The sequence below is a fragment of the Varanus komodoensis genome, unplaced genomic scaffold (genome assembly GCF_004798865.1).
Source record: "Varanus komodoensis strain SLA01 unplaced genomic scaffold, ASM479886v1 scaffold8, whole genome shotgun sequence".
Classification (NCBI taxonomy): Eukaryota; Metazoa; Chordata; class Lepidosauria; order Squamata; family Varanidae; genus Varanus; species Varanus komodoensis.
The window spans coordinates 32,972,583-32,984,158 of NW_025336481.1; positions in this window are offsets into that span (position 1 = coordinate 32,972,583).

The following is an 11,576-nucleotide window of genomic DNA, read 5'->3' on the forward strand; positions in this document are numbered from 1 at the left end:
TATTTGATTAACCATCTAGTCAGACAGTTGGAATATTGAGACTTGGAATATTGTAAATACTGATTGACAGAGAAGGGAGCAATAAATCCAGGGATCCCAAATCACCAGACAGCTGTTAGTGATTTCAAGCACAGTCACCTATTCCTCCTTTCTAGTGCTTGAGGTTGTTGGGGATGCCTTTCTTCTTCTCTTCTCCAGCCCTTCTCCCTACGGTCAGAACTTTAAGAAAATGATGACTCACATGTAACGGTGCATTCGAGAGAGGTGAATTTACTACTGCACTAGAACTGTGTTGCCTCAATGATATGCTGAAAATAAAGCAGCCAGAGAGCATTTTATTAGACACAGTAAATTCTATGCCAACTAGTCTTAAGCATGCTGTGTTACCCTGCTGATAACTCTAAACATGTCAGAACAACACTTGACTAGAATAAGGAGCAACAATGCTGAGTTAACCGTTATGTGGATTTAAAATATATTTCGAATGCTTGTCCATGGGAGCATTTCTCTTCTAGTAATTATATTCTGGGGGAAACATTTTCCCCTCACTTGGCTAACTATGGCATATCTGTCTTTAAAAGGGGGCAGTTATCATGGTGTGTATCAAAAGGTGAATGCAGGATAAAAGCAGCATTTCCTCGCTTCATAATGGGATGCAGGTAACAACAAATATGCATGGAGCTTTCATTGATCTCAATGGGAGTTACTTACAAGAATGGAAAATATTGAAATTCAACAGCAAGTCTTTGGTCCCTATTTGTTTCCATCCCTCCATAAAGCACAGAAACCTTTTCACTTGAGGATCCTTCCTTACACTGTGAATGCCAAGCTATGGAAAAGTACTAACATCAAAGCAACCACAGTGTCTGTCAGTCATATTTTTCTCCAGGGAAATGTTGATTAGGTCAGGTGTTTACATGCAGAGCACCTTTAAAGGCAGGAACAGGGCAGGTGGAGAGGGCACCTGAATCCAGATTGCTGGGCCTTTACCCAGGGGTGGTGAAGAAGAGGCAATGGTCCCATCTGCAATCAACTTACAAACACAGGTGCTGTTAACAGGAATTAATTTGCTTGATTTGGAGAAGGGGGCAATAGACTTCTTTGTGCCCCTCCTGGATCCAGATCTACAAAAAGCCCACTGGAAAATTCATCTCTGCATTTGTATGCAACCCACATGGATTGCACAAAGGGTGATGTCCATTCACAGACCCTCGGGAGCACACAAAAGTCCGCTCTTGAACATGGGGCCTTCCAAGAACCTCTCTAAACCAGACTCTTAGTGTTAATGCAGTTCATCCAGATAGCTCACTTCTTGCTTGAATGATCTCTTCTTGAACATCCAAAGAGGCTTGTGAGATCAGAGGAAAGACCAATCTAAACCAACATTGGTCCCAACAGAGATACTTGGCCAATCTCATTTCTTACACCCTTCACTGCAAAAACTGCCCATTTATCTCTTTTGCTTTGCTTCCTGTTCTTTAACCATTGCATTCCGACTGTAAAAGGGCCTGTTATACTAAGACTGCCAAATTTGTTCAGGAGCCTTTGATGAAGGACTTTGTCGACAGCTTTTTGAAAGCTAAAGAAGACAGTATTTATCCTTATTCATATGCTTGTTGACTTTATCAAAGAATTCTAAAAGACAGACATAAGCTACTGTGTTGATCCTTCTTTGGTAAGACTTGCTGTTCTAAATGAGCAATAATTTTATCTTCAGAAATATTTCCCACCAATTTATCTGGAACAGTCATTAGGATAACTGGCTCTAATTTCCTGGATCAGATTTTCAAAATATTGTGTTTTACTGGTCACATTCCATCCCTGGGTACAGAGGTTGATATTAAGGATGGTCAAGTTCTGTTTTTATTACAAGGTCAGCAATTTCCTTCAGGGCTGTGAGGATCAAGTTCATGTTTATTTGTTGATAACACCTATAACAAATGTTAGCAACTTGGTGCCCTCCAAATGTTTTGGATTACAACCCCCTTAACCCCTTGGGAGGATTACCTGATTGCGTCCTCTCACCTAAAACGTCATGTTTTGTAACTCTTTCTACTTGTTTCAGACTCCCTTCTGAAAACTGGTTTAGACACAGCTCTCTGTCTTGCATCTTCTATCCACAGTGAAGACAAATGCAAAAACAACAAACAAACACAATCATTCAGTGTCTCTGCTATTTCTGTCGAGCAAATGTAAAAAGGAAGGTATTGCTAGGTATACGCCTATTCCGTTAATGTGGGGTATGTTCCAGCATTACAAGACTTACCCATTAGCCCAGGGACTGGGAAACTTGTGACTCTCCATCTGGGATTGGTTTTCAAACCCTGTTTGCATTAGCCTTCATGACCAATGGTCAGGGATGATAGCTGAAATCTAACCTCATCTAACGGACTGCAATTTTCCTACCCTATTCCACATAGTAATGGTTCCCCTTTCTTGGTTAGTACAGCTGTATCAGAATGCCAGAAGAAATGTTTTAATTCAACATCTTCCACTGCTCTGGTAAAGACCTTCTTTCAGCATTTCTCTCTGTTGTTTGTATATTCTTGAGGACTATTTGAAACTACATCTTGGATCTCTGGTAGTCTATGGGACACATTTTAACAATCATTAGCATGAAGTTTTGTATCAGGAAGTTTTTCAAGCCAGCTTGGATGAAATAGTCATTTTGTTTTTCTAGGATTCTCAGTTCAATAAATATTGCATTCCGGCCCAAGCTATTTTAAACTTTCCAAGGGAAATATTTCAAATAGTTTTCCCATAGTACAGTCTCAGTTGTCTAATGGAAAGAAACGTTTCTTGGGAAAGGAACAGTGTTAGCACAGTTCATCCATATCCCAGCTTGAGGGTTTCTGCCCCTCAAAGTTTTTTCCCCCAACATATCAGCTATTTCACATAGTTTCCACTCTGAACAACAGCAGTGCGCAGAAGGTTTATACTTAGGTTCCTTTATTTCTTATGTGAACACAGGGGCCGAAAACTACAGCTACCAGTGGCCTATGCATCTTTTTTGAGGAGGCAGGGATGCTATTAACTGTGAACTAAAAGGGGAAGCAGAAAATAACACACAGTTTGGGTCTGGGTAGTGACACACTGGAAGCACACTGGATATCTTTGGATCAGTCACGGAGTTTCAGGCTAACCTACCCCACAGGGTTGTTGTTGTCAGGATACAATTGTCAAGAAGAAGGCAATGTTTATAATGGTGAGCTCCTTGAAAGAAAGAAAAAGGCAGGTATAATGTAAGAATAAATAATAATACATTCATAAATGCTCATGGGATGTAGAGAGTTTGCAGCAATGTGTAGATGACGGACCATTGCTAACACAAGCAACAATATAGCCGGTAAAGGAAGCTTATTTGAATCTGGCATCTGTGAAATAAGAAGGCATTATTTTCACAACAATCTATTTGATTGTATTCCCACCTCAAAATCTACTTATTTGTTTTCAGTAAAAATGAAATAGATTCAAGACTCTTATGCTTTGAGATACCAGAATCCCTCCATTGATTTGTTTACCTCTTTATAATCTGATCCTTGGAAGTGTTCTGCCGCCTGCAGTTCTAGCTACTTAAAGCAATGCTATCTTCTCACAAATGAGAAGATAAAGCTAAAAAAATCAATACAATAAAACTAGAGCTATGCAAAAAAATCAACCTGCCATTGAAAGGAAAGGACACCTCCATGAATGGTCTTAGATCCCACCTAATGCCCTTAGTATGTGCTATAGTATTGCCATATGGAAAGACATGCTGATGATTTGTCTACCCCAAGCCTGTCAGTTCCTATTGACAGCATCTTTCAAGGTCTCAAAGGAGTCTCCTTCCTCAGTGCTTAGCAGATCCCTTGGGAAGGACATCCCCAATGGTCCCTTCTTCCAGTGGCACAACTTCCTCACCACCCTTGTCACCAGCTGTGACTGGTCCTCATCCTCTTTCTCATCATTGTACATTTGCTTGAGTGACAGGCAGAAAGCCAGTGAGAAAGCAGGTGGTGACATCTGTGTCTCCTTCTCATTCTTCTTCTCTTCCTTGTTTGGCCAGCATGAGAGGCAGGTGGAATAAGCAGGGTGCTGTAGAGAAGTGGCAGACCAGTTCCCATGGGTTCTTGTCAGTGGCCCCCGACTGGGGTATGGTCCCCTGATAGGTACCTGAAAATGCCTATTCCGGACATTGACCCTGTTTTTCTTGACCTTGCAATGTGAGATGCTTTTGCTGTAGATGCCAGGAACTGAATCGTGTGCTTACAAATCAGGTTCTTTATCCCTGAGATACAAGTCACATCACAGCTCAGACACATAAGAGATTCCCTCACCTTAATATCAGCCCATTCAGATATTCCTACCTTTTATCTCTACCAGTGCTGACTAAATAAATTTTAGAATTGCTCATATTTTCAATAAGTTATTACTAAAACTACTGCTGAAATATCACAATCCACGAATGTTTCCAATGGAACCTCATTTTTCAATCAAACCTACTTGCATCATTCATTTTGAGCATTTTTCCCGCTTAATTTCATTTAGCCCTGTGATCACAATCCAGCATGTTGTAAGGCATACTTAATAGCCTTAATACTTAATATCTATGGTGGTTTAAATGTATATAAACTCTGCCTTGAATTGCGGTTTATGCTTTGTTATAATTTGTTTATACTGAATATAATGAGGAAAAAATCCACCCCAGTGTATTGTTCCTAGAAGGCATATGTTAACTTGGAATGTACAGTTTAGGTTTGAAATTTGAAAGTTTAATCCGATTACCATATTTAGCAAAGGCACTCTTTCCCTTCTCACATCAGAGTAATGAAATGACAGACTTATAAGAACATAAATATATGTGATTTTATTTTCCATTCTATATTATTCTCACTTGGCAAATGATTTTTTCTTCTGATGTAAATGGTTTCAGTGTATCAATCTGCACTGAAAACAACAACTTGTGCCATTACAGATTTTTCTCTTAGAGTCATTCAGACCAAGATATCTCCAGATATTTCACTTCTTGCTCTTTCTACAGATTATAATTATTGATTGTAATGTATCTATTTCTTGTCTGCATTTATTTCATGCATGTGCATCCATAAATCTGTTGTATCCTGTTTCTGCATTAATCCACATTTCCTTTAAAAAACAATGGTAAAATTTATATTTAAATCTAAACAAACTATGTACAAAGCTTCTCACAAAATATACATATTAAAACATATTTTCTCATAGAATAAACATTTCAAGTGCATTTTCTCTCTATGCCTTTCTAGGGACAATTTTATCATGTTCATTTTATATGCACATTGGGCATTTTTTGAGTAAGAATTACCACACAAAATGAGAAATGTGCAGTCTGAAGGATAATTACATTCTTAATTTGCATATTTATTTGGGGTGCAGCACATGTTGGTCTGCTTCAAAATGCAAATCAGATGAAGTGCTTAAGCATCCCGACTTACTACAGAGCAATGTCAGTTCCCCTAACCTCTGTGGTTCTGAATTTGTCTGGATTCAGAGTGTATGGGAACAAGCATACATAGTATATTGTTACACTCACCCAAGAAGCATCAATTCCATGGCTCCAACAAACATCAATTCTATGGCTCCAAGAAGTGTCAATTCCATGGCTGCAGCATGACCTGGGTTTAGTTTTTAATGGAAGATGGTCACTCCCTATTTTGTAATATTTCCATTTATTTAAACATGCATATGCAGGTTGAGTGAAGATGGAAGATGGGACTGCTGAAATACATGTCCTAATCCACTATCCCAGATCAGATTGCCAGAGAAAGAGAAGCAGTCAGCACTTCAATTTAAAGGCTGTGTATGTGTGTGTTTGTGCACCATACAGTGAATTTTCCATAGGCCTTGGTTCAGGTACAGCTATGGTTGCTTTTATTTATTTAAAAAAATATTTTCAGGCCACCTTCAAGTGGAGAACCCTCTGGAGCCAGCAAACACAAACATAAAAGCAACACAAAGATATACAAATAGGCAATCAATAAATATACAACAAAATAGTATAAAATACTGTAGAAACAGATGACACCAATAAACTTTGCAGCCCATGGATTATAAAAAGGCTGGAGAAAATAAGTGAAACTTGATAGCATTTCTCAAGATCTGCAAAGAAGGGGCTTGATGAACCCCTGATGGAAACTAATTTTGTGGAGCTTCCACAGAAAATAATTTTCCCGTGTATTCATAAGCATAACCACTCTTGGTGATCAGTGCATAAAATGGTCATCTGCTGATGACATCCAAGTATGGGCTCGGAGAAGGCATTCTTTTAAAGAATTTGGGTTTATACCAGTTAAAACTGTGAAGGTTGACACATGTTAAGCTGGGTCCTGAAAAGCACTGGCAACCAGGGCAGCTGGTGGAGTACCAGACTATGAACAACCAATAGGCTAGAATATTATATTAATAACACCCATATTTGCTGTTCCTCTAGTCATAAGAACATTAATTGAGTTCCTTGTTTTCAAAAACAACAAGAATGGGAAAAGCACGAAACATCTCTGAAACAACTTTGTCAGTACAGGGCACCATTGACCAGCTGTTGCTCTTAAAAGTTTTCCTTACCAATCTTTTTCTCAAAGGCTCATGGCTTCCAGAGAATGACTTCTAGACCTTATAACCTCCTCTCTCCAAATCTCCACGAACACCTCTCTTATTTCCACTTCCTGATATTCTTTATTATTGATATGTATTTTGTGCTGGAATCCATTTGTGGCGGGATGTGTGGCAGTCGTGACTGAGATAACCAACACCAGGCACTAAGCTATCAAAGGCAAGTGATTGAGAATCAGATCAGGTTATGGTTTCAGGTCAGCTTCCTGTTGCTCCATGATAGAAAGATAAAGTGTTTCAGTCTGTTTGTTGCATTGGAATACAGCAAAGAGCAAGTACACTTCCCCGCTGTCCTAGGTAAGAGACATGCCTCTGGTTCTTAATTTGACTGCATCATTCCTTCCCCAGATTTGTCTGGGATGCTGCTTGCTCTTGAATATTTTCTGCTGAGACCAGTTCAAGTGAGACAAATCCAATTGGATACACTGTGAAAGTGAATGGGCTACTCTCTTGCTTTAAAATCTCATTCTGGGTAAAAGGATTGAAAGGCAGGAGCATTTTTATGTGTGAATAAGGGAAAGTTCTCTTCACCCACCTGTGGGGATAAACACTTCAGCTCAGCAAGGTAACATCCTTGAAGCTGTACAGTGAAGGGACCCAGTTGGGCAGAAGTTTAATGGGGGAATGGGTTTTTTGTTTGCTTGGCTGTTTGGTTGAATGGCTTCTGAAAATGCCTCTCTAGTTTACTCCAAAATGTATCTAAACAACACAATTTAAGTTTCAGGGTAAATCAGTATGGAATCAGGAAAGCTGCAAGGGGATTGAAGAAAAATAGGGAGAATATCTCCAAGGAGGTAGTGGCCTGAACCTCACCATTCATGTACTAGATAAGCATTCAGCCTTGCTGTTAGCAGTCTTCTGGGTAAACTATTAAAGCAAATTAATTATATGGAACCATTTATCCTGTGAAGGTTTTTGGGCACAGTTTCTTTTGTGGAATTTGACCCAGTGGCATCCCTGAGAAAAAGAATTGCTAGAATTTGTTGGGTTCCCAAAACCTCAGTTACTTCCTTGCTTGTAGGCTGGAGTGGCCATGTGTGAATTGCCAAAAAGAGGACACACATCACCAAAAAAGGGCCAGTGTATTTGCAGAAAAATTGCACTTCCTATTACATATGCATAAATGCATACACAGAAGTAATTATTATAATTTTAATTGAAATACAATAGTATATTGTGGACAACTGTGGCCAGGGGTCCTGTGTGCCTTTCTTAGATTGTGGCTCAGATGTAGTTGGTGGGCCACTTCAGGGTCCTGCTGTTCTCCCATCTGATCATCTTTCTCTTCAAACTGGGCTTGGGCAGGACAGCGCTAGATGGTTTCAGAACAGAGAACCGTCCTCTCCAGCCCTTCCAGTAGAGGCCTGTCTTGTGTGAAAGAGGATACATTGCCACCCTACTTGTAAGTAAATGGTGGCTGCATAAAGGAACATGCTGCACCTATGGGCACAGTGGGATGGATGCAAAACTGAAAGCAGTTTAAGCTGCTTTGGGTTTCTTGGTTTCACATGGTGGTGAAGCATCCCATTCTGCTTGGAATATCATGGGAGAGAGATGAAGGGAAAAGGCCTGGGGCAGTCCTGCTTTCATTCTTCTTGGTTCTTTATTCTTTGTGCCTTGTTTTCCCAGGTTCAGGGCTTCTTATATCTTGGGCTCTAACTCCCAGATTTCCTGAGCTTTTGGCTGTATAGACCAGGGCTGATGGAAGGTGAAGTTCAAATCACATGGCGATCTCTTTCCACTCACTCGCAGACTGCTTGCACGAGTGAAAAATGCATCTTGCTCCTTCTAAAGAAGGTTTTTGTTGCAAAATGCTTCTGAATTAGAAATTCCTTACTCAGTTTCAAGATTTAAATTTGTAAGAACCCTCTAACTGATGAGACACAATAAACTGGAAGGAACCCAGCAGTTAAAGGAAGAGCTAGAACTCCTTGCAGAGACTTGATGACATTTCAAAACCCTTTGAACTTGAAAATACTAATTTTTACATTAGATGACCAGAAAATCCAAACCAACATTTTCAAGCTGTGGTTTTATCTACTATTAAAAGCTCTATAATAAGCAGCTTCTAAAAGCAGCATGAAACCTAATTATAGCAGGCGCTGTGCAACAACAGCTTCTATTTGCATGTCCCAAACCGCAACGGCAGATATTCCACACTGTCCTACAACATCAGCACGCACATGTCCTTTATCTCATTGTCTTGATGATCCTTCTCACATGCATTTTTAATTCTCTGGGCCTGTTAGTCTTACAAGCAAGCTTAGAGCAAAGCAACTCCACAGGAGAAGGCGCAAAATCTTTATTTATAGTATTGTTTGCAAGCAATTAGAAAGACAAGTGCATTTTATTATGCTTTTGGCTACCCTTTTCTGAGATGTGCCAAAATAGAATCCCCATACTTAAAGCAGACAATAGCTTTCTCTACAAGGGCTTGGAAATTGTATGTAGGTTTTATATGGGACTAGAGCTGTAGTTGCCAGTCTCTGGAATGTCTCAGGCACAGACAGAAAGTTGTACTTTGAGCCAGTGGTCAGAATCAATGGATATAGAAAAAAGGAGCAAAAGATGGCATCACTGATGGCCACATTCATAGTAGAGGGTGCATTAATGCACATCAGTAAAATCTGGAAATCTCCTCCTTAATAAGAAGTGTGCCAAGGAGATAGGGACCAAGCCTGAAGACCAAAGAAAAAGCAGTTGGAGTATTGGCCTGAGAGGAGTTCTGGGTTCTAGTCCCCACCAGTGCATGAAGCTTACTGAGTATCTTTGGTCCAGTCACTGATCCTCAGCTAAATCTACCTCCCAGTGTTGTTGTACATGGAGAAGAGGAGGAGGACCATGCAGCTACCCTGGGTTTCTTGCAAGGAAAAAAGGACACGATTTAGATGCAGAAATAAACTAATAAACACATGCTAAAGAGGTCAACTCTAGGCAGGCAAATGTTAGATATACAGAGACAACCTGCCATCCCATACGCAATTGCTTGAGAGTAAGCCCCATTGAACTTACTGGAGCTTATTTCTGAATAGATATGTATATACTTGTACTTTTAGTCATGAGGATGGAGGTAATTAGGTAAGAAGGTACATGCTGAAACCTTGGACAAGCCAGTCCAATCTTCATCAGTTGAGTCTTCCTTCCTTGACTGGCAGTCAGACCAGTTATGTTCTAATTCAGTATGTTTTTCAGTTCACTTCTCAGTAGTGCCTAATCATGCTATTAATCTGCTCTTCCTTCAGGCACTGCATTTTTCTAATAATCCCCTCTGTAGTTATCTCTTCAGTATTTCAGAATTTGCTTACTGAAAATTGGTGTCTTAGCATAATAGTCATCCCTCAAGCCAAATATTGGATTTCTCAGATTTTCTTCCTAATGCTTGAAAGCACAGCTGGTTTATTTTGTTTGTTGCCTTGTTTTGCTCCCTAGAAACATCCTGCCACAACACCACCAGGTTGTAGAATCACACAATAGTAGAGCTGGTTGGGGCCAGGGGCCCACTGGGTCCAACTTCAAGGTAAACCATCCCTTTGGATGACTCTCCAGTTGGATCTTGAGTGCCTCTAGTATGGGAGAGCCCCCGACATCCTTAGACAATTGGTTCCATTGTTGTACTGCTCTGACAGTCAGGAACTTTTTCCTGATATCTAGCTGGAATCTCACTTCCTGTAACTTGAGCCCATGATTCCATATCCTGCACTCCAGAATGATCAAGAAGAGAGCCTGGCCTTCCTCTTTGTGACAACCTGTCAAGTACTTGAACGGTACTCTTATATCTCCCCCAAGTCTTCTTAAGGCTAAATACTTGCAGTTCTTTCAATCTCTTCTCATAGGGGTTTGTTTCCAGTCCTTGGATTATCCTTTCCAGCTTGTCTGCATCTTTCTTGAACTGTGGTTGCCAGAACATGACACAATACTCCAGATGAGGCCAAGCTAGTGATGAGTAAAGGACAACTAGCATTTCATGTGATTTGGAAGTGATACTTCTCTGAATGCATCCTAAAATGGCATTTGCCGGTTTTGCAGCCACCTCACATTGTTGACTGATATTCATCTTGTGATCTACAACAGTTCAAAGATCCTTATCACTTGCAGTATTGTTGAGCCAGGTATTCCCCATCTTATAATGATGCATTTGGGGTTTTTCCCTTGGTGCAAAACTTGGCATTTATCCCTATTGAATTCTATTCTGTTTTTAGCCCAGTGCTCCAACCTATCAAGATCACCTTGAATCTTGTTTCCGTCTTACAGGATATTAGCTACCCCACCCAGTTTTCTGTCATCTGTGGAGTTGATAATTGTTCTCTCCACTTCCTCATCCAAATCATTAATAGCAATGTTGAAGAATTCTGGACCCAGGACTGAATCCTGCAGTACACTACTTGTTACTTCTCCCCAGTTTGAGAAGGTGCCCTTGTATCAGAGTTATACTTAGGCTGCAATCTTGTACATGCCACCTGGGACCAAGCTTCACTGTCAAAAAATAAAAATCCTTGCAAAACTCTGATTTTTTTAAAAAAATCCTCTAAGCATGTGCAGCGTCACATTTCAAACTCACATAAATCACAGCACCGTCATGACTACAGAAATAAAATGGATTCTATATCTGCTGCCCTTATGCTAAACAAATTTGCTTGGGAATAATACAATTCTATTGTAAAAATAATCTTAAAAGGTAAAAATAATAAGATGAGCATCTATAACCTTGGACATGCTTGATTGGCCAACCCCTGGCTGAAAAAGTTTTGGAAGGAACAAGAAAGGAAGGATGCTGAGTTGGTTAGCGTCTGCCTTGCTGAGCCCTGAAATGCCTATGTTGGTCCAGATGGTAGTGCCAGGAATGTTTGTCAGTGCCTGCCCAGCTCTGAGATCCAACTTATTACTGTTTGTAGTCAAAACATCTGGAAAACCACAACTTGTCTACAGAATTAAAAATGTGATTGGTCAGAGCA